Source organism: Sciurus carolinensis, chromosome 2 (genome assembly GCF_902686445.1).
Source record: "Sciurus carolinensis chromosome 2, mSciCar1.2, whole genome shotgun sequence".
Lineage (NCBI taxonomy): Eukaryota > Metazoa > Chordata > Mammalia > Rodentia > Sciuridae > Sciurus > Sciurus carolinensis.
Genome location: NC_062214.1, coordinates 195832625 through 195856161, shown reverse-complemented (window position 1 = coordinate 195856161; position 23537 = coordinate 195832625). Strand labels below are relative to the sequence as shown.

Below are 23537 nucleotides of genomic sequence, written 5' to 3'. Positions count from 1 at the left end.
ACCCCGACGCAGAGGACCGCCAGGGGGCTGACCCAGAGACCAGGGTGCAGAGCACAAGGGCCAGGCCCTGGGGGCGCGAGTCCTGCCAGGGTCTGGGGCAAGAGCCCCGAGAGCCCTCCGGCAGGGCCTGGGCCCCCTCCGGGCAGGCGCGACCGCCCCTCGCAGACCCTGCGGGGCAGGTCCTCCGCTGAGCCCGCCCCCCCACCCCGTCCCCACAGTCAGGTGCCCTCCTCTGCACCCGCGTCCGTGCAGCCCTGCTGCAGGCTCTCCCGCCGTCCGCCGCCTGGCGTGCGTCTCCCCGTGGTGTGTGCTCCCAAGGGCAAGTCCATCTACACGACGCCTGGCACAGGGCCTGGCACACAGTAGACCTTCACCGAATGTGCAGACGAATGAATGAAAGCCTACCATGTACAAGGCCCTGGAGGCCAGAATGAGCCCGAGGCCGGAGGTGGAGGTGAGGTGGGTGATGGAGGCGGGGGCGCAGAGATGAGATGCTGTGCCTGGGTGGACAGAGGCCACATGGAGTGACAGGAGCCGTGGTGATGGAGTCCATGGAGACAGGCATGCGTGAGATGAACCCCCACACCAGACGAGGGGGCAGGAGGCGGAGCCTCGAGCTGGCAGAACAGGTCCAGCTCACCCCTCCCACCCCCATGCACTCACAGAACCAACCCTGTGGGACACCAGAGCTTCACAGCCGAGAGTCCTGCCAGGGAGGAACAGCAGATGCCCGAAACAGGGCTTGGCAAAAACTTTTTTTGTACCAGGGATTGGACCCATTTTATTTTATATTTAGAGACATGGTCTCACTAGGCTGCTGAGGCCAACTTTGAACTTGCGATCCTCCTGCCTCAGCCTCCTGAGTCGCTGGGATGACAGGCATGTGCCACCACTTCCAGCTTTGGCAGAAGTTTTTTTTACCTGCAGACCCCACAGTGGAATTTCAGAGGGCCATGTAACTCCCCCTGCCCCACAGCCCATTTCCAAATTGGCATCAAAACTTGGTGAATTTAAAGTTGCAGGATGGGGCCTCTGTTACGTCATCTAACAGATTGGTGACTGATTTTCCAACCCTCAGAAGTTCATTTGACTTGTCCTCTCTAAACCTCACTGGCAAGGCAATCTGGCAAAAACAGACTTTTTTCAGAAAAACTCTGGTGTCAATTTTGACCCTTGTCAATTCACATCAATGTGTTCATATGCACAAACGCTTTGCCTCTGGACTCTGCGTCGCGGGCGATGATCCCAGTGCCTGTGTGGTAAGGGGGCAGGGTGCAGGGACTCACCTGGAGGCCATGTGCAGAGCGTGGCATGCCAGCAGACTGCAGGGGGGCACAGGTGCCGTCCAGGTCCAGGCTCTGCTGGGGACATGACGTAGCCACCGAGGTCTGGAAGGTCCCGTTGATCCTCAGGCTCTTGGTGCCAGCACCACAGGGTGGCAGGCACCCCAGCAGCAGACGGGAGGCTGCGGAGGCTGGGAGGCTGGCACAGGACCCAGCCTGCGCCTTGCTTATTGCCTTTTGGCCCCGGGAGCTGCCCCAGAAACTGGAGATTAGGGGCTGGGAGCTGGTCAGAACCCCAGGCAAGGGGGTAGGACTTGAGTGGTGGGCAGTGGGCGGGAGGGGCACTCGGTTGTCAGGAGGGGGAAGCTGACGGGGTCCAGCTGGTGGGGGTGTGGCAGCTCGTGGGGTGAGGTGACCTCACTCTGCCTTGCCAAGGGGCTGGGGGACCAAGGTCACCCTCTTCTGCCCCCTGTAGTGGAACTGGACGGATGGGCAGGTGGGCAAAGACGGGGGTGTGGCAGGGAAGCTGGGAAGCGGGCTGGGAGAGAGCACTCCTCACTCACAGACACGCTCACCACCCTCTCCCTCACGCACACGCAGACTCAGGCAGGCCACCCACGCACGCTCGCACACCCACACACGGGCACACGTCCACCACCGCCCACGCAGGCCAGGCAGGTGCCCAGAACACACCCTGAGCCAACCAGAAGCTGGAGGACACAGGAGCCCATTCAGGGCCACCACCCTGGGCTGGGGCTTGGGAGTTGGGGGGCAGGGGTGGGATGGAGCCCCCAGGGACGGCAGGTCACAGAAACCCTCCAGAAGCAGCACTTCTGTGGGTGGACAAGCACCAGGCTGCTGGGGCCTTAAGCCCAGCCCTGCAGAGGCTCGGACTCTAAGCACAGGGAGGCATGTCCCAGCCCGGCTAGCCAGTACGGGGCTCAGGGCGGGGGGCTTTCCTCCAGTAGTCTCAGGAAAGGCCCACCCAGCCTCCAAAACAGGGCTCCGTTTCCCCTGTGAACACCCAAGACCCCCTGCTGGGTTAGGACCCCCGGACCTGGGACCACTTTCTCCGACACAGGGCACACGCAGCCAGCACCGAGTCACACAAGCGTCTCCATCCGCTCCACCAACACAAGCAAACAGATAAAGTGCTTTGTAAAGTGCAGGTATACAGGTGATGTTCCAGAACACCCGCCAGCCCCCACCCCCCCACTGCGCTCCTTCAGGAGCCTGGGCCAGGCCCCCGCCCTGTACCCACCTTGCTGCCCGTCACCCCCGACAGTGTGACGGCAGTGAGCCACACACAGGAGGTGCTCAGTCAGGGCCTGCTGAGCTGAACTAGGATGAGCTGGAGAAGCCCCCTGCCCCTCAGGGCAGTTTAAGGACCCCGAGGCTCTGCCAAGAGAGGCCCCTGGGCAGCAGGAAGGCAGCTTCCGCTCTTGACCTTGAGAAGCCACAGCCATCACAGGAGCCTAGTCAACGTCCCCACAGGGCCCAGTGGCCGGGGCTCCCCCTTCTTTGCTGATTTAAGTGAGTAAGAGCTGGTCTGAACTGAGCCCGACTCTCCTGTTCAGAAGGCCCCTGGCCTGCCCACCATCCTCCCAACCCACCTCCACCCGCCGGGACACTCATGGGCCCGACCTCAGCAAGGAAGAGCTGCTGCCATTCAGGCTGGCCTCTCTGGAGGACGGGGCCCGACTTCCTTCAGACAGGTAACGTGCTCCACAGGACCGCCGGGTAGGAGGGCTGTGTGGAGCCCGAGGTGCCCCCTGAGAAGTGGGGGCACCACCAGAAGCAGTAGCTCCTGGGGCTGCAGCTCATGAAAATGGTCCCCGTTCAAGGGGCGCTGGGGAAAGTGCTTCGTGCACCTTGCCAGCCCGGCCTCTCCCTAGCTCCAGCTGTGACATGGCTGCCAACAGGGAGGAGAAGAGTCCTCAGGAGACACTGCAGCCCAAAGCATCTCCATTCCCTGACTCCTTCAGGAACCCAGCAGGGCATGTGGGGGAAACTTGGGGCCGGGCTCAGCCCCTCTGGCAGGCAGGCCCCGGTATTCTTCCCCCCCTATAATCGCACCTCCTACCTCTAGCGCACTTTCCTACTGACTGCCCTAACGAAGCTCACCTCACCTGGGGTTGGTCACCTGGAGCCCACCACCTGGCCCCACGTCCCACGGCACACGGAGTCCAGGTGAGCAACACAGGCAGGTGACTGCACCCCTGTGGAGAACACCTGCCCCAACAGGTTAGAGAAGAACAGAGTAAATAATGGAGAAACTGAGGCTCTGAGGGAAGAGACAGAGGCAAATTGGGTTTGGGCCTGGCACCAGGGACAGGCTGCTTACTACCCTCAGCGCACTCTACCTTCCGTCGAGGGCTCCGCTGCACTAGAGGTTCTTCTTCCTCCCGAGGGCCACAGCGCTCCTGAGCCTGCTCCCTGCGGCTGGCAGCTCCCAGAGCGCACTTCACCTGCTCTTCACAGGCCTCACAAGCAGGGCTCGCCCCTTCTGCATTTGGCTTCAGGGTCTGTCGTGGGGACTTCTAGGAAATCAGCAGTCATTGGTTCTAATCGTTGGTGTTTCTCAGAAATCTCCAAAAATAACTTGGCCAAACGAAGAGTAGGAGTGGGACAAGGCAGTCCTTGAAGATGACATTTCTCCTTCATCTCATCCCACATCTCAAGTTGCCATGAAAGAAGTTCTGTGTGTGTGTAGTTCCAAATCCTAATGGATTTCCAGGAAATACCACCAAAACGGTGTTGGCGTCGTTGGAGTCTTTAAGAATTCTTGCTAGCTGCTCCCTTTCTTCCAGACACACGCTGTGTAAAATAAGTCATTTTCTGGGATAGGTCATTGGAGCAGATAGGAAGAGCGTAAGTGATGAGCTCAGCTCCTCAGGAGCCCCCAGTCCAGAGCTTTGAGTTCACGCATCCAGAACGGTTTTCAAGACTCTGTCCTCCAAATATCTACATCTTTCATCACTGTGACTCTCCAAGACCTTCTCGTGGCTTCTGAGCAGGGCAAGAGTCTCGGCCTTATTCTTTAATGGTCATCTCTTAAGCTCAGCGAGCAGTCTAGTGTCAACCAAGTTTCTGGAGGATAAAGAGGGCACAGAGCAAGCCACCAACCCACACGCAGCTCCACCGGGGGCATTAGTGTCCCTACCCCCATGTGTTGGGGGGTCTCCTTCGTTGCTGGGTCGTCCTCACACCCATCATGATGGCCTGGCCCTGTCCCCAGTTCCAACCTGGATGAACTTCCGTTACTAGAAGGAGGCAACCAGATCTGACGGGCCAGCCCCGAGGTCACAGTTTCACACCAGGCTGGCGAGTGGGCGTTTAGCACCTTCCGTGGGGAGAGGAGTTAAGCCGCAAAAACTAGCTTGGGTTACATTCCAGGGTCTGGCCAACTTGGCAGCCCTGTGGGTCCAGACTGGAGTGTGGCCAGTCATGAGTCCGGCACAACTAAAAGCCATAAAACAGAGCTTCGCTGCAGCATCACATGCTCTTGGGCAGACATCGCTGAAAGCGCCATCTCTATGATTCATGACGGCTGCTTCTGCACTCTTCCTAATGTCCTTGGTCCACAACTCTCCTTCTGCTAGCAAAGAACACCACAGGTCACAGTGGGGACCACAGCGTCCTCTGCCCCATCCAGTCTCAAGTCAAACTTTGACTACACCTTACGCTGCCCAGGCAAGTGCACAGCCTTCAGATTTTCTCACCAATTCTGAACATCTGAGCTTTTATCAGAAACTAGAACATCAAGGAGGTCCCTCTTTCTGGACATCAGAGCTTCATCAAAGGCTGGATGTGGGCCTCAGCTCCAGAACATCAAGGAAGTCTCTCTTCCTGGACATCTGAACTTCACCAGAGGTTCGAGCTGGAGTCTTATTTCTAGAATGTCTGTTCTTTTGAATCTCTGAGCTTCACTAGAGGCTGGGAATGCAATCTTGGATCTGGAACATCGAGGAGGCTGCTCTTTCTGAACATTTGAGTTTCTCACTGGAAGATGAAGCTGGAGTCTCAGTTCTAGAACAGCAAGAAGGTCGATGGTTTTGGAAACCTGACCTTCACTAGAGGCTTGAAATATAATCCTGGATCTGGAACATGGAGGAGGCTGCTCTTTTTGGACATTTGAGTTTCACTGGAGGCTTAGGTTGGAGTCCTACCTCTAGAACATCAAAGAGGCCCCTCTTTCTGGACATCTGAGCTTTATCACTTTGGAGATGGAGTCCCAACTCTAGAACTACAAGGAGTTAACTCTTCCTGGATGTCTGAGCTTCACCAGAGGCCGGAGATGGAGTCCCAGCTCTGGAAATGTGAGAGACCACTCTTCCTGGATGTCTGAGCTTCACCAGAGGCTGGAGAAAGAGTCCCAGCTATAGAAATGTGAGGAGGCTACTCTTTCTGGACATCTGAGGAGGCTGCTCTTCCTGGATGTCTGAGCCTCACCAGAGACTGGAGATGGAGTCCCAGCTCTGGAACTGTGAGGAGGCTGCTCTTTCTGGATGTCTGAGCTTCACCAGAGGATGGAGATGGAGTCCCAACTCTGGAACTGCAAGGAGGTCGCTTTTTCTGGATGTCTGAGCCTCACCAGAGACTGAAGATGGAGTCCCAGCTCTGGAACAGTGAGGAAGGTGCTCTTTCTGGACATCTGAGCCTCACCAGTCACTGGAGATGGAGTCCCAGCTCTGGAACTGCGAGGAGGCCACTCTTTCTGGACGTCTGAGCTCACCAGAGACTGGAGATGGAGTCCTGGCTCTCGAACAGCAAGGAGGCCGCTCCTTCTGGACGTCTGAGCCTCACCAGAGGCCGGAGATGGAGTCCCAGCTCTGGAACAGCAAGGAGGTCACTCTTTCTGGACGTCTGAGCCTCACCAGAGGCCAGAGATGGAGTCCCAGTTCTGGAAATGTGAGAAGGCAGCTCTTTCTGGACGTCTGAGCTTCACCAGAGGCTGGAGAAGGAGTACCCAGCTCAAGAACATCAAAGTGGTCTCTCTTTCTGGTCATCTGAGGCTCACCAGTGACTGGAGATGGAGTCCCAGCTCTGGAAATGCGAAGAGGCCGCTCTTTCTGGACATCTGAGCCTCACCAGAGGCTGGAGGTGGAGTCCCAGCTCTGGAACAGCGAGGAGGCCGCTCTTTCTGGACGTCTGAGCCTCACCAGAGGCTGGAGGTGGAGTCCCAGCTCTGGAACAGCGAGGAGGCCGCTCTTTCTGGACGTCTGAGCCTCACCAGAGGCCGGAGATGGAGTCCCAGCTCTGGAACAGCAAGGAGGTCACTCTTTCTGGACGTCTGAGCCTCACCAGAGGCTGGAGGTGGAGTCCCAGCTCTGGAACAGCGAGGAGGCCGCGCTTTCTGGACGTCTGAGCCTCACCAGAGGCTGGAGGTGGAGTCCCAGCTCTGGAACAGCGAGGAGGCCGCGCTTTCTGGACGTCTGAGCCTCACCAGAGGCTGGAGGTGGAGTCCCAGCTCTGGAACAGCGAGGATGCCGCTCTTTCTGGACGTCTGAGCCTCACCAGAGGCTGGAGGTGGAGTCCCAGCTCTGGAACAGCGAGGAGGCCGCTCTTTCTGGACGTCTGAGCCTCACCAGAGGCTGGAGGTGGAGTCCCAGCTCTGGAACAGCGAGAAGGCCGCTCTTTCTGGATGTCTGAGCCTCACCAGAGGCTGGAGGTGGAGTCCCAGCTCTGGAACAGCGAGGAGGCCGCTCTTTCTGGATGTCTGAGCCTCACCAGAGGCTGGAGGTGGAGTCCCAGCTCTGGAACAGCGAGGATGCCGCTCTTTCTGGACGTCTGAGCCTCACCAGAGGCTGGAGGTGGAGTCCCAGCTCTGGAACAGCGAGGAGGTCGCTCTTTCTGGACGTCTGAGCCTCACCAGAGGCTGGAGATGGAGTCCCAGCTCAAGAACATCAAGGTGGTCTCTCTTTCTGAATGTCTGAGCTTTATCAATGACTGAAGCTGGAACCTCAGCTCTAGATCAAAGAGGTCAGTCTTTCTGGATATCTGAGCTTCATCAGAGTGTGGAGATAGACTCGGCTTGGGAATAGCAAGGAGGTTCCTCTTTATGGATATCTGAGATTCATCCCAGGCTGATCCTGGAGTCTTAGCTCTAGAACATCTGGATATCTGAGTTCCACCACAGGTGGAATCTCAGCTCTAAAACATTAAGGATGTCCTTCTTTCTGTGTTTCTGAGCTTCACTGGAGGATGAAGATGCAGTCCTGGCATAGAATATAAAGAACATTCCTCTTTCTGAATATGAGAGCTTCATCGGAAGCTAAAGCTGGGGTCTCAGCTCTGTAACTTCAAAAGAGAGACACATTCTGCATGCCCAGGCTTCGTCGGAGGACAGAGCTAGAGTCCTGGCTCTGGACATAACTGGGTTCCTCATTCTGGATGTCAAGCTTCATCAGAATCTGGAGTTCAGGGCCCAGTACTGGAACATCAAGAGAGCCCCCCATTTGGATTCTTGGGCTTTGCCAGAGGCTGGAGATGACGTTTCTGGTTGGAATATCACAGAGTTCCCTCTTCTGGACGGCTGAGCTTCGTCAGTGTGGGTCTTTACCTTTGGGACTTCAGTGGGGGACCCCATCTGGGAGCCTGACCTTCATTGGAGGCTCTGTTCTCTACAAACAGGACTCTCTCCTGGACTCTTGGCCCCTTCTTGGCTGGCCACGGACTTGTCTAGGTGGGGGACACTTTGGAGGTCACCTTCTCCTCTGTCATTTGGACTGTCTTTCAGCTCTCTTCAGGTCAGTCTTCATTGGAGACTCTGGCTGGGTCTCTTAGGTCGGGCCTCACTGTGGTTCCCAGGGCGATTCTTGCAGGACTTGCCTGTCGTTCTCTTGAGGGGGAAGGGGGAGGAGGAGGAGGAAGGAGGGAGGAGTAGGAGGAAGGAGGGAGCAGTAGGAGGAAGGAGGGAGGAGTAGGAGGAAGGAGGGAGGAGGAAGAGGAGGGAGTAGGAGGAGGAAGAGAGGAGGAGGAGGAGAGGGAGGGAGGAGGAGGAGGAAGGAGGGAGGAGGAGGAAGGAGGGAGGAGGAGGAGGAGGAGGGAGGAGGAGGAGGAGGGAGGAGGAGAGGAGGAGGAGGAGGGGGAGGGGGGAGGAGGAGGAGGAGGATGAAAAGAGGGAGAAGAGGAAGCAGAAGAGAAGTAGAGGGAGAAGGTGGAAGAAGAGAAGAGGGAGAGGGAAGAAAGGAAGAGGAATGAGGGCGTCAGAAGAGAGGGAGGGAGGAGGAGGGGGAGGAGGGCAGGAGATGACGGTGGCTCGGCAGGCGCTGCCGTGTGTGGCGGTGGCGGTGGCGTGGTGGTAATGGTGCTCATTGCAGCGGTGGCCACGGTGGCAGCTGGGATGATGGAGGCAGCTGTGTTGCTGGTGGCAGCAGTGGGCAGCCTCTGCCTCCTGACTGGGAGGGGTCTGTGTCGCCTGCTCCAGCAAAGCCAGGCTCACCTGGCAGGTCCAGGGCCCCCCTTGCTGCCTCTGCTCCCGCCCAGCCCGGCTACGTGCCCCTGCGTGGGGCGCCAGGCTCCCCACGCGGGCTCAGCCGCCGTGTGTGCGGGCTTGTCGGGGCAAACGTGCGCTCTTCCTCCACAGCCCCCAGAACCCTGCCCAGGCAGGCTGGCCCTGGGGGACACAAGGAGGAAGAGAAAGGAGCCACCGCCCTGGAGAGGAGTCCTCTCTGGGGACCCCAGGACCCGGGCGACGCGCCCCTCTGGCCTTGGAAGCCAGACTTCCCCTCCTCCCGGGGGGCATCTCATCCTGGAAAGAAGCCCGACACCCTCGGGGCCTCGGAGCCCCAGGGCCTGGAGCAGGCACCTTCCGGGAGGGCGCGCGCCCGCAGGCCCCGCCGGCTCAAGGGGAGGCCCAGCATTCAGGGTGCGGGACAGCCGCACCTCACCGCCCTTCAGCAGCACAACCACCACCGCTTTCATTAGGAAGAAGACATTTATTGAGCGCACAGGGGCGGGCTGAACGGGTCGCAGGGCGCCTCACAACAGCCCTGTGAGGTAGGTTTCCACAGACACGGCATGGGGAGCTCAGCCATCCCCCCAAGTCTCAGGGTTCATGGGGAGTGAACAGGGACCACGCCTGTGGGTGTGACCCCCAGGCCAGCGCAGTCCATCAGTCAGAGAGCGGGTCTCTACTCAAGGGGAGGCCCCGTCCAGAGTCTTTGGTCCGGCCTGGCAGTGGGAAGGCGTGCAGGGCGTCGCGAGGCTGTGGAGGCTGCGGGAGACAGTTGGAGATGAAGGCTACCTGCTCCGGGTCCCTCGGGCTGACGAGCGTTCTCATGCAGACCGGCAGCCCCGGGAGGCAGGAGAGGGCGCCTGGCCACCTCCAGGCGGCCCTGGGCGTGGGGCAGCACCCAGCCACCAGCTCCTTGCTCACTCATGCGAAGCTGGACTGGTGGTCTTTCTGGAAGCCAAGCTCAGCCTGGCCAGCCCACACATCACCTGCTGGACTTCAGCACTCTGTCCTCCTGTGGGGGCTTCTGAAGCTCCCTGACCCTCCCACTCCTGCCTGCCCTCCCCCTCAGAACCTGCTGCATCCTGGTGTAGAAAGACAAACCCTTCCCTCCGTCCCTATCTCCCCAGAGTGGGCTGGGTGCTGCCCCCAGCCCCCCACTGTGGCACCGCACGGGCCAGCAGAGTTCCAGGGCCTATGGCAAGCTTTTCCCCGAGCCCACAGATGGCAGGGTGCCGTGGCCAGGTCCTCAGAGCCAGGAGCCCAGGAGGACAAGGCTGAGGGGCCTGTGTGCCAGGTAACAGCATTGATTTCACAATCGCATCGAATCCTACAATAACAGTCCTCGCAGGTTACAGACAATCAAACGCACTCAAATCAGAGGGTCAGGAGGGCGAGGGTGCCTCAGACCCAGACCTTGATTCTCATGAGCCACGGGGTGCTTGTGGCCTTCTGAGCAGAGACGGCCCTCCAGGGTGCCATTTCTAAAGGTGGGCAAACAATGCACAGGGCGGTTCAGGAACCTGCCCAAGGACACTCGGCTTGCAAAAGAAGCCCCAGGACCAGAAGCCAAAGGGGCAAGACCCCAGGAGCCCCACCTGGGCATGTGCCCAGGCACTGGTCTGGGGTAGGGGTGGGCAGAGAGCACAGAGGAAAGGAATCAAGGCCTGGGGTCCAGTGGATTCTACCCTCCCCACCCCAGCTTGCTGGCTACCCAAACTTGGCATGTGACTGACAAGGCAAAGCTGTCACCAGTGGTGGGGACAAAGACTTTTCAGGTGGAACAGTCTCCCTTTGCCAGGGCAAAGGTTTTTGGTGTGTCAGAGAGGGCACAGGCAAGGCCCGGGGGTCCCTGCAACCTGGGACCTCAAATCGCCCCGGCCACAACACCAACCAGGACATTTCAGCTCAGATCAAATTTTATTCTAGATTCGAATATTTCCAAAATCATATTTCCAACAGGAGAGACCCTCAAGGTGCTACCAGTTTCCCCAGGCTAAGACCTCAAGCAGAGACCCCATGGGCTTCTGTTGAGTCTTTGCCAAGAAAACAGATCTTTTCCTCTTAAACAGAGTCATGTACTTCAGCCAAACGGTCCATCCCACTCTTGCACACATTCAACCCTCCTGTCAGTAAGCAACCATTAAGCACCTTCCAGCGCAGAAAGCAGGGCTGTAGGGTCGGAGAAATGCAGGCCTCAGCGGGGGTCAACACGCTGACCTATGACCTCTCTGAGTCCCTGCTCTGTCACCTGCCCACCTCAAGGAGACACTAGGTACCTGACAGTCTCCCACCCCGGGGTCACACACAGGCCTGGCCCGTGAGGAGCCCAAGCCATGTTGGAACAGACACCCATACATGGATGAAATCTCCTGGCAAGAGGGACCTAGCTACCTGTTCCTACTGTGGGGCCTCTTGGGAGCACAGAGGCAAGGCCTCTGTTGTCGAGGACGGGGGGAGGACAGGGTGCAGACTCCAGAGGCTGCACCACAAGGGCCCTCGCAGCAGAGCTGGGAGAGGGGCAGCCGGGGACCTACACTGGCCTTCTGGTGGTGGGCATGGCGGGGCAGCAGACGTAACCACAAAAGCCCAGGCTTCTGCCAGAGGAGGCCAGACTGACAAGACCAAGGGCCACAGAGGAAGCCAGACTGACCACCGAGGCCATGAAAGCCAAAGGCCGAAGGAGGGACGAGGGAGGCTGCTGTGGAGCGGGGTCGGGGGAGAACGTGGCCAAAGAACATGGCAAGGGCCGGGGCTGGGGCAGGAACTCAGTGGCGAGGCAGCGAGGCCCCAGCGGAGGAGCAGCTGGCTCTCCTTGTCTACCTGGGCTTCCCAGAGGGTCAAGGCCTCCATAGCCCTCCCCACATCTCTGTGCCAGGGACAGGCACATCATGGGGACAGGGATGCAGGCACACTCGCTGGGGGCAGGCAGGGTGAGACAGAGACACCAGGAGGCACGTTTGGAGACGTCAAAAGAGCTCTTCACACAAGGCTGTTGGGTCCTGGCTCAGACACCCAGCTGTCCCTGGCTCTCAGTTTGCTCACCAATACAATGGGCCCACGCCCCAGTGGCAGGAGGGAGAAGTGTGTGAAAGTCCTGAGCTTGGCGGCAGGCTATGTAGGGTGCTAGAGACTGAATCCTTTACAGGAAAGGACTGTAGAAGGTTAGAAACACAGGCCTTTCCACTAAAGGACAAGATCTTTGGCCCCCCAGAGATGCCACCAAAGCCCCTCGTCCTCCTAAAGCGCCCCCACCAGAGTCCCTAACTGGTTAAGCCAGGGCCCACACTGACGTTTGCAGAGAGGCCCCCAGTAGAGAGTCCTCCACGGCAGCCTGAAGCAGAGAGGCCAGCCAGCCTCCGCCTGCACTCTGAAGCAGCAGCCCACAATAGAGAGCGGGAGAGGGAAAAAGCCATCACTCAATCCGACATTTACCCTGGGCCCTTGTGGCTAAAATACTGGTAGCCTGCACGGTCCATCGACTGTTGGAAATACAGCAGGAGGCACAAGGCCACGCTGACTTTTTATTCACTTACAAGTCATAAAGGCACCCCTGGCACTGTGGAGGCCATCCCAGTGGGTGGCCCTTCCTGATGAGAGCCAGCCTGTGCACAGCCCTGTTCCACGGCACCAGCTCGGCCCTCACAACAACCCTGTGAGGTAGGCTTTCTGACGACACACACCTTCGAGAAAAGGAGACCAGGGGTCAGAGGGGCAAAGCTGACTGACCCAATACTGCACAGTTAGTTAAGTGGCCCTGAGATCTGCCAGATGCCAACATCTGGGCTCTTTCTAACATAAAACACAGACTCTTGTCAGACAGCTAAAGTTTCATTACCTGATAGCTGAAACAAGAATCCTGGTTTTCAAACAACACAGGGCGTACAAAAGTCGGTAAGATACAATGTAACAATTGTAAACAGGTTAATTAAGAGCAAAATACAGTAGAGGTTATAAACATCCGCCACCTGGGATTGGTTACAACTTCATTAGCTGTCCATCTACAGTGGGAGGTGAGTCCTGCCACTGGCCAGGCACTGCGTTAGGCACCCAGACTGCTGGCGTTTGGGCCCAAATGTCGCCAGAGGGGAGTGGGCACACAGCAAAAGGGCACAAGGCAGTGTAGTGTCCTGCTGCCTAGTGCCTACGGCACCATGGGAGGGACTTTCGGAAAAGGACATAAGTGGTGCTGCCCACAGGCCAGACACAGAGGCACAGCTCAGCAACCAGAAAGCACAGCAGGTCATTCCGACCCTTCACAGAGGAAGGCGTGACTGCACACCCGGGGAGCCAGAGGCATCACCCAAAGAGTCCCCCGGCCCCGGCTTGAAAGTTCCTGCCAAAATCACTCCTACTCCATCTTAAAATGCCAGACGAATGTAGTGCTGTCCCTCCAATATGCCCTGCATGTTCAAACTAATAACTTCCCACTAAGCTGCCAGAGTGAGACAGCCCCTCCTGGCCCTCCTCTGGCATACCCCGGGGGCACGCAAACCTCCCTTCCAGAATCACAATCAAAACTGCAGTTACACTGGTCCTCACAACAGCCCTGCGAGGTGGGTACCACAACCCTCACAAGATAAGACAGAGTTTTAACCACACAATTTGTCCAGCTCCAGGGTCCTGGCTTCTCAGGCTACAGCTCTTCCCCAGTGCAAGGAGAAACACTCCGAAGCCTAGGCATAGCCCCAGCCAGTGCCCCATCCCCGGCCAGCAGGGAGGGCTGACCTGGCTGGGAACCGCACAGACCCTGGGGGCTGTGCCCAAGGCTTGCTAAGGGCCATGTGCCACGTGCGCCCAGGGCTGCCAATGGATTGCCCTGCACAGACCCCTGCCTGGGGCATGATCCTGGTCACCTACAGGAGCAATCACCTCCGGTCATTTTCTCTAGATAGAGGTGAGCATTGGCTGATCTCCGAATGGGCAGGACTAGCTCCCAGAGGCCGCGGCGGAAGGCCTGAGCCGGGCCGAGCAGAGCTCAGCTCTCCCCCTGCCTCCTGAGGAAACGGGCTTAGGCCAGAGCTTGCTGATTACTACTCAGCCTAGTTTTACGAGGAATAGAGCTGAAGAGGGCCATCGAACTCGCAGCAGAGATCAGATCCAGAAGTTTGAGCTCAGTCAAGAATCCTGCCTGGTTTCGGACACACAAACACGGCCCCTAGACGCACCTGTTCGCCTTGGCACGGGACTGTGTGAGCCAGCTCTAGTATAGCACTAGCTAATTTTTTAAGATGTTCATTGACTGTCAGTGACGGATGGAGGGATGAGGAATGACGGGTGAGTCACAACCACTGCCATCTGGTGTAGACAGCCACAGACTGGAGGCGAAGCTCATGGTGGGGACCATGCGCCAGGCAAGGAGAGGCCTGGGGGCATCTCTACACGTGGTCGGGAGGGCTCAGCCCCCACACCACTCTCGGCCCCTGACCCTGGACCACAGTCGCGGTGTGTGATGCATGGCAAAGCACCATGGGAAGAAGCCATGGGAGTGACCGTGGCAGATGAGACCCAGCTGGGATGTGCTCAGAGCAGTGACCCCAAGGGGGAAGGACAAAGAAGGGTGTTTGCTTCATGACCACAGCCCATGGCACTACACAGCCCACCCCCAATGGAAAGGCTTTGCTCTCAGGAAGGAGGAAGGCCAAAAGCACCAGCCGAGACACGCAGGCCGAAGGCAGGGAGGGGCGGTGGTTGAAGTCATGGTGAGAGTCGTCCGGCCTCCCACATTTCAATGCCAAGATACACACGGGGTGAGGGACGGACGCAGGCAGACAGCGCTGAGTGCTATAGTAGAGGGGCAGTGGGCAGCTCTCTGCTGGGGCAGCCCTGCTTGGGTCCTGTGCCCTCCTCAGGTGGCCATCACTCGGCTAACTTTGGCGTAGGGCAGGGGGGTTACCAAAGAGCATCAGGACCATGGTACTCCTCAGACTGCGGGTCGGAATTTTAGCTGGGGAGGGAGACTGAAGGAGAGCCTTCTCCACCAGCTCTGAGCCAGAAGGTGAGACCTTAACAGCACCAGTGAGGTCAACGGTGCAGGCAGGACTCAGGGACATTGCTGACACCTCACAGGACGCTGGGAACCCAACTACCTAAGGGAGACAGAGGTCCCTCTGTGGAGGAACCAAGAGGCAGGTTACTGGGCAGGTGCGAAAGCCCTGAATGAGGCCTCAGGTTGTGCCCTGGACCTCAGGAGAGTCGAAAGGTACTGCTGACCCAACCCACAGAGCTCCAGAGGGTGAGAGCAGAGTTTCCAAGGCACAGGGCCCGGCACACCTAGGGAATACAAGCCTACGTGCCCCACCTGCCAGAGAAAGGTGTCCCTGTCCCCACCACCCATTTCTCAGGAGCAAGCAATTCCTAAAGTCAAACAGACCTGAGAGACCAGCTCAGCTACCCCTATGTGAACCTCCCTAAAACTACCCTGTGCCTTGGTTGGTGGCTCCTTGCACGCCTCCAGTGACAGAGTGGCTCCCTACACCCACGGGACACTCTTTTTTTTTTGGGGGGGGGGTGCTGGGGCCTTGTGCTTACAAGGCAAGCACTCTACCAACTGAGCTATCTCCCCAGCCCTACCCACGGGACACTCGTGACCAGTCTCTTCAGAAAGCCATGACCCAATGGACTTGGACAAACAGTTCACAGAAGATAAGATACAAGTTGTTAATAAGCATAGGTGGAAAACCTTCATTAGTATTCAGAGCAAGTTAAAACGATGCGAAAGCACTTAAGAGAGAAACCCAGCAGATACCTTTAAAAAATGCTAATACATTGCTAAACATTGTCACATGCCGGAAGCCTTCCAAAAGTAATCAATATTCATACAAAAATCCCCAGACTCTCATTCAAAAGCTCCACCACAGAAAACGCACTCGTTCATTCACAGATCCATCGAGGCACGCACCCTCCACCCTGTCCTGTCTGCCAATCACCCACTCGCTCACTCAAATTCCATCCACATTTCCACCCGCTCATCCACCATCTATTTAGAGTCTACCTGTCGGGCACTGAAGACACAAAGATCAATCCAACAAGCTCCTTGCCCTTAAGGGGCTCACAGTCTAGCAGGAGAAGCTGACAGTTAATGAAGCAAAGATAATTTCTGGGGGTGAGAAGGTGCTTCGCAAGCATGAACAAAAAAGTGGGTGTGCTCAGCTGTTAGTTGTGACATAATTTGCAAGATTTAAAAAAAGAGATGATTTGTGCATGACAAAAGCAGGGTGGATCTGAAATGACACCACAGCCACTCAAAGGCGCCCAGCGCAGGGAGGTCATGAAGCTCGTGAACAAAGAAAAGTGCCGATGGCAGAATACTAAGTAGAAAAGACAGGACACACGTACAAAAAGAGAGTATGTGATGAGCAACAGCGATTAGTATTTCAAAAAATGCATGCTCACAAAACGTTCATTTAAAAAGTGTGACCCTCGGACACGAACGTGAGGAGCAACAACGCTGGGACAGGTGAGGGGACTGAGCTGCGGCTGCTTTCCCTCCCCTCTGGGTCATGTGCCATCCACACCGTCACACCAGGAACACCAGGGCAACTCGGCGCACGTCCCAAGGAGGGACCTGGAGTCACAGGGGGAGACCGAGGAGAGTGGCAGCCCCTGACGTCACCGGGGAAAGAATTTGGGTGGGGTGCACACAAATGTCCATCGGGACAAAATTTTCCTTGTTTTATAAAGTTGAAGGAAAAAGAGAAGCACACATGTAAACCAGCCCTGAACAGGTAGGAGGACCGGGGTCCCGGCGCAGAGAGCACGTGCAGATCATTCCACCCAGGTTTTTGTCCTGGGGGGAACCCTACCAACTTCAGGATCAGAACCAGAAGCCCTTGAAATTCCAGATTTAAAACTCTGGGGAGTCACAAGCCCTAGAGGCCCCCATCCACCCCACTCCATGGACAGCCAGAGGTAGGGGCCATACCAGTAATCCCAGCAACTTGAGGGGCTGAGGCGGAGTTCAAAGCCAGCCTCAGCAAGTTGGTGAGACCAAAGCAACTTAAAATATAAAAAGGGCTGGGATGTGGCTCAGTGGTTAAGTGCCCCAGGGTCAATCCCTGGTACCATTTAAAAAAAAAAACCAGACCCCCAGGACAAGTGTTCACAGACACTTGGTACCTGCTTCTGTCCCAGTCCCTGTCCTTCCCATGTCCTCCTGGTGCACAGCTGTGGCCCCTCCCGCTTTCCTCTGCACCCCAAACTTGCAGTCTTCTGAGTCTCTGCTGGCTTCTAAACACCTGCAGGTGGGTTCACCCTGATGATCCCTGGTCTCTTCATGCCCTGAGTCCCTCCCACCTCCTCTGCATCCCATAGTGACACCTGGGCTTGTCTGGAGATCTTCGGGAACCCAGGTCAGCAGGTGTCCTGGAATGGTAAGCCCGCCCCCAGGTTCAGGCCAGTTGAAGCAGAGACCAGAGCCCTCAGATTCTGAAAGAGGAGGCCAGCAGACCCCTGCGGCCCCAGCCCCACGTCAGGGCCACGTGAGCTGCTCACGTGGCCCAGACACGTGGTGCTGGGGGCACAGAAGGTGGCTTCCGACACTTGATTCCATGTCCTCCATGTTCAGAAGGCCGTTGTCATCCATCAGGGCCCGTCATCCCCAGCCTCTTTCGCTCATCTTCACCCCTCTACAAGCTTCAGGCGTCAGCCGAGCCCGCTCCCATTCCTTGGCTCGGGCCTTCCGCCTCTGGGCTGCCCCAGGCCTGGCCTAGCTGCGCTCCCTCTCCCACCGGCTACACGCCTGCGGCCAACCGCGGGGCCCCCTCCCGGGGCCCCTGGTCTGCACGTGCTCCCTGGTCATGTTGTGCTCCTCTTGCTCTGGGCACTTAGGAAGAATTTTTTTTAAATATTTTTAATGACCCAAAAATGAACTGACAAGTAGAGGGGATTTTGGACCTTGTTTCTAGAGACAAACACAGGCACGCAGCACACGTGTGCACAGATCTCCTCCACCACAGGGCAAAGGAACTCGCCGGGGAGGAACGTCAGGACAGACAATTCTCCAGGTGTCCCCCGCGGCCCCAGCGGCGAGCCTGAGAAGGCATTGGTAACACAGAGTACAAAGACACTTTCCACCAGAATACAGAGTACAGGATCAATAGCCAGAAAGATAGGCCTTGAAACAGGCTCCGGGGATGCCGTGTCTGGGGACAGGGCCCCGGGACCAAGTCTGCACTTGTGGGCTGGGGATCGAGAAGGGAGACACCCCCGGCCCCTGGGCACACTGCAGAGTCTCAAGAACAAAGTCCTGGTGCTTCTCCTAGGGTCCTGGTTCCCTGGGCTACTGGGCCACCCTCCTCAGATGCGCCTGGACACTCCCTCGGCTTCCCCTGAGCCAGCCCCTGGTGGTGGCTAGGAGCCACAGCCAGGAGGGCATATAGGGGGCGGGCCCAGCTCCACCCTGGCCTCCCACTCCCTATCTCTGCTGCCCCCTGGCGGGCAAAGCCTCCCCCACAGGGAGCTCACAAGGGACCCTCTCCCAGGGAGGGGCCAAGACGCCCACTGGGCTCAACACCCCCTGTTCTTGCAACTCTCTGCAGGGCCCAGGGCCTGAGCCCTTCCTGCCTACCCAGATGGCAGATGGAACACAGCGGGCAGAGACAAGCATTTACCCCCAGCCTCAGCCCCAGCGGGGAGCTGAGGCCATTGCAAGATCACTCAGGGATGCTGAGGACGAGACAGGGAAGCGAAATGGCCCACACAAGACGGCACCCCAAGGCCAGGTCCTCCTGAGCAAGTCCTCTGGCCAGGTAGACCCCAGGCGACCAAGGTAGGGCACAGCAACAGCAGCCCTCCCGCCCCACCCCTTCAAAGGCGAGGGAAGAGAACTGCACTGCTCTCCCCACATCCTCCTTCCTACATGCCCACCACGCTTCCTCCCGGTCACTCCCACATGTGCTCAGCGTCCAGTCCTTTGTTCACGGCCATCAATAGGGCAGCCTGAAACTAATCAGAGCCCTTGGGTGGCGGGGTCCTCTTCACTGTGTTTACGCATATGTTTTTTGCCCCTCGTTCCTATTTTATCTTTCTCCCTGTCTCTCACTGTGCCTCAGATTCTCTCCTTTTTTTATAAACTCGGTGCACAGCACTGGACAAATCAAGACCCACATACAACGCCCTCATCTTTGATCCACGAAGCTCCATTTCTCAATGTTCGTTCACTCCCTCGCTCTCTATTTATCCGCCCATTTGTTCTTCCTCTCTCTGGTTTAGTAAATGCTTTTACCTATTAGTCTCCTGTGAGTGTAACTGCATCAGTCATGACCTGATGTGCAAAGCACGTCTCCCTGGCCGGCCCTGGGAGCGATCTGCATTTGCGATCTCTCTCCGCAGCAGTTAGTCACCTTTTCCATTTAAGTATTTACCCTTTTATTTATGGCTCTCAACTGCATATTTGATGACAGTGGAGAAAGGTGCAGCCAGCATGTCCCCTTATTTTTCACTTATTCTGTGGAAGGTGCAATGTATTTATCTATTTAAGGAGCACGTGTGTGAACTCATAATCCCTGTTCTCGCACTCTCTCTTAATTACCCATTTATCACTTGGGGTGCTTGTTTATTACTTTTTTTTTTTTTTTTTTTTTTTTTTGCTGCTTTTTTTCCTTCTCTCCTTCTCCCTCCCCCTGGGAACCTGGGTCTGTGTCTGAATTATCTCATCCATCATAGGGATTAATGACAACCTCATTACTAACCCTAACAGATCTTCCTCTGACAGCCACACCCACGCACTGGTCCCCTATTTTATTGGTTTCTTTATCTCCCTGTCTCTTTATTTGGCTCCATCTCGCCCTTCCTTCTTTCTTTGACTCTGACGCTTTCTCTCTTGCCTCTGCCACACCCCGGGACCTCAGGTGCGCAAAGGAGATGAACCAACCTCCCCTGGGCAGCATCTCCAGGGCTATTCCCCGCATTTCCGTTTCTAATTCAGTCATTCGTGTGTCCATTCATTCTTCCTGTCACTCTTTTATTTCAATATCTGCCCTCCTGTTTACGGACCTCGGGTGCACAGAATCGGATCAGCCACCCCGCGGTTCCCAGGGCCGTCCCAACACCAGTCCCCGTTGGGGGCTTCCTTGTGTTGGGAAGTTCCTGGTGCTGGTGACTTGGTCTCAGATTTATTTAGCCATCTCCGGAGCCCGGTTCCAAACACGCCGCGATTGCTGCTGCCTTCTCACACTCACGCAGGCATGTGCGTTTTTCTGTGTGCTCCGTGTGTTTCTTGCCTGCGTCCGGCTTGTCACGGTTTGCCAGGTCCCTCCTCTCCCACTCCTTTTTGCCTCCTTTCATTCCCGAGAGGCTTGCGTGCAGAGGCTACTGATCACAAGCCTCATCCCTCCTGCCTTCGCTCTGCTCGCTCCTCAACTCATTCTCTGTGATATTTGCTCTTTTACTGATGAAGCGCCACCATTACTATTCTTTACAGTTAGTAATATTTACTCATGATATTTAAGTGCTTTCTCGTCTACATGTCTGCTTTCATTTTTTTTTTTTACCTCTTCTCCTTTCTCCAGCTCCCTTCCTTGTGTTCTTATGCAACACATGCATTATTCTTTCTTGCATTCTTTGACTTAGACCACTTTGCATTATTATTTATAAATTTCAGGGCCACAGTTTGTGTGTGTGTTGGTTTTGTGACACTGGGGCTGGAACCTGCCACAGAGCTACCCCAGCTCAGGGCCACGGGCTGCGATTCCTACTGAGGACTTGTGCTGAACCCCACCCCCGCCCCTGCAGGCTTGTTTCACTTACTCATTATCTTTCCCACTCCTCTTTGTTTTTTTCCACTTCCATTTTCCCTCATCTCATTGTTTCTATCATTCTTTCGCCCTTTTCTTTGGGAGATCAGCACCCAGGACTGGATGACCCTAAGCTGCTCTACAGCACCATCCCATCGGTGAATGCAGAGCTTTTTTCTCATTCATTCATTCACGCATTCACGCATCCATTCAGTCTTTCTTTCTGTTTAAATACTTATTCTAGGCTTCTTGATGACAGGTGCACGTAATTGGATACATTATATCTGCAGTTAATGGGCCCACCTCCCTGGCCCCACTGACGTCCTCCCCCAACATATTTACGCTTTGAACTGTCTCTGGGTTGGTGGGTCCTTGTCCATCTCAGAAGCACAGATGTCAATTAACCAGTGAGCTCCGTTCTCACAGCCTTTCATCCTAGCCTGGCTTTCTCTTCTGTCTCCATGCAGCTATTTACTTGTTAATATGTTCTTTTTCTTCTTTCTTAGCTAATTTGTAGGTAATTTGTACATTTCTTTCCATTTTTCTTTGTGTCTCTTCTCCCTATTTCTTGCATTCTCTCATTCTTTGAAATGAATCAGAGAATGCAGGAAAGACGCAGGACAGAACGCTGCCCGGGACGGATGGGAAAGGAAGACACCTGCAAACTCCCGCCACGGCCCATGCGGCTCCGTCTCTCCTGCCCCCTTCTCGCCCACCCTTCTCACTTCTTCTCTTCCACTAGTGGAATTAGGTGCTCAGATTTGGCTCAGCCTAACCCTCGACTGGATAAACTCACACACCCATTTCATTACTATTCCTCTTGCCGTTCCTTCCTCTCTCCTGGCATGGCTTTCTGAGACTCCCACGCTCCCCACCTGCCTTTCCTCATTCTCATGGAGCTGGGGTGCTGGGGGTGATCACACTAACACCCTCTCCAGGTCCTGCATCCCATTTCTTGCTTCCTTTTTTGTTTTGTTTTTTGGTTCCAGGGATTGAACCCCCCAGGTCTCTGCCATGGAGACACATCCCCAGCCCTTTGTATCTTTTATTTTGAGACATGGTCTCACTAAGTCAGCCAAGCCAGGCTGGCTTTGGACTGGTGATTCTCCTCCTTGGCCTCCCAAGCTGCTGGGATGACAGGCGTGTGCCACCGCACCTGGCCCTCTCTGTTCCTTTAGATACTCCCTGACCTCTTCGTTTAGGTACTGAGGGTTTCGCTGATGCACTGACTCTTTTTTTACTTAATCTTCTACCATGACTCCGGCATCACCTCCTTTTATATCTTTCTTTATTGGTCCATCCGTGTGTTTCTGTACTTAACATCTGTGACCCTTTCCTTCTTAGTGTTGTGTCTTATCTACATTGCCCTTTTTTTGCTCTTTCTCATAGCCTTGCACCTAGCAGACCTCGGTTCCCAGGCCTGGGCCACTCGACACCCTCAGGCCCGTCTCACCTGTCGCCTGGGCGGGCTCACCTGCCCACAGCTGTCACTTCCTTCCTGTCCTTCTTTACTTGGGCGTCTGTTGACCCACACAGAGCTGTGGGGGCCAGGCTTGGCAACTGCTGGCCAGGTGCCCTTGCCTTTCTAGTGTTCCCTGAACTCCTCCTCTGCTCTGCTCTGCCCTGGGGTCACTCCTGGGGTCACTCCTGCCTGGCGCCAGGCCGGGCGTAACCTGCCGTGTGTGTCGCCTGCTTTCTTCATCTGCCCTCCTCGACTGGTTGTCTGCTTTCTCTCCTCTTCTCTCTCCCTTTGACCGCTTAGTCCCTGTCTTGCCTCTTTTCATTCTGGGGGGCCTTGAAACGTCAGCCGTGGGTTATGCATTTATGCTTCTCACTCGTAGGTTTTTATTCTTCACTGACAAACCTCAGAGGCCTGTATTTGAGTGACACACGTTCTCTGGTCCTTGATGGCCTGACACTAGTTTGTGTGTGGCCCTGCGTACTTACTGGTCCAATGCTGCACTGATCTGTGTGTGGACCTCGGGGCGCTGGGGTGCACGCACGGTCCGTGCACGCTCCCTGGCCAGCCGCTTCCCGTGCATCTGTGGGGTCCCCACTCCTTCTCCTTATCCAACTGATGGCTTGTCACACAGTGTCACAGATACAATGGCACAACCTCCAGACAAGAAACCCAGAAGCACACACCTCTCAGGACGTCCTGCTTCCGCCCACTGCTCAGCCATCGCCGTCACAAACCCACAGCCCAGAGACACACACAAATGGCAGATGCAGAGCAAAGACAGATGAATGCTAGTTTACTGTCAGATTCTCCCAGGGCTCACATCCTAGACCTACTGGGGGCAGAGCTGAAATCAGCACTCCCAACCCCCAGCCCCCTTGGCAGGGCAGCCACTTCCCGCTCTGCCCCTCTGGACCCCGTGAATGGCCATCCCCATGAGAAACCTGTTTCAAGACCCCAGAATACACAGACGCACACAGGGTACATAGTCTCCTGGTGGGAAACAACACACACAGGGTTCACTTTTAAATAGGTGGCTTTGTCTGTGGCAATATACAAATATTTTGGCCTTTCAAGGCAAATACAAAAGAAACTCCCTATTACCATCGCTGAGTATCTCAGTCCCAAACAATAAAGAACTTGAAGAGGTTTAGCCGGAAACTTTGAAGACAGAAAACCTGCCCATTATGTGTTCCAGACATTTCGAGGGGGTGAGCGCAGGTCATTGGAGCTCGAAGCCCATTTGAGAGGCTGGTCTCTGGGCCTGCATTTTCTCCTTGGCCCTTTGAAGGGCCCCGGCTCACAAGGGCACTTCCATCCTAGTCTGCCCTGCACCACAAGAGCCAAAGGGAGACTCAGTGATGAAAGGCCATTCATTTGGAGGAGTGAGAAAGGAGAAATTCTTTTGGGGTCCCACACTTGAAGCCGTCTATAGAATTTTTTTTTTTTTTTTTTTTTTTTGCCACAGAGACAACACAAGGGGGCCAGGGACTCCCGTCTCAGAACACGAGCCACAGCTCAGCACTCAGCTGGCTCACGGGGTACACCCCACCCCACCAGCTTGCCTGGCAGGGTGCTCTCTCGGCGCCAGGCCTCTCTCCCCT

At 56.1% G+C, this 23537-nt stretch overlaps 1 long non-coding RNA gene across 6 annotated transcripts in view; it reads right to left on the bottom strand.

Moving 5' to 3' along the window:
- Positions 1-329: 329 nt before the first annotated feature.
- Positions 330-23537, bottom strand: part of LOC124975932 (uncharacterized) — a 41045-nt gene continuing 17837 nt past the window's right edge. For 5 of the 6 annotated variants that reach the window (XR_007106940.1, XR_007106937.1, XR_007106935.1 and 2 more), the window contains 3 exons: positions 9201-9501; positions 5615-5619; positions 330-340 (listed from right to left, as the gene is read on the bottom strand). This is a non-coding gene — a long non-coding RNA (uncharacterized LOC124975932). Of the gene's footprint in view, positions 341-5614; positions 5620-9200; positions 23263-23537 lie in introns of all 6 variants that reach the window. The other variant, XR_007106939.1, reaches the window with a different exon arrangement.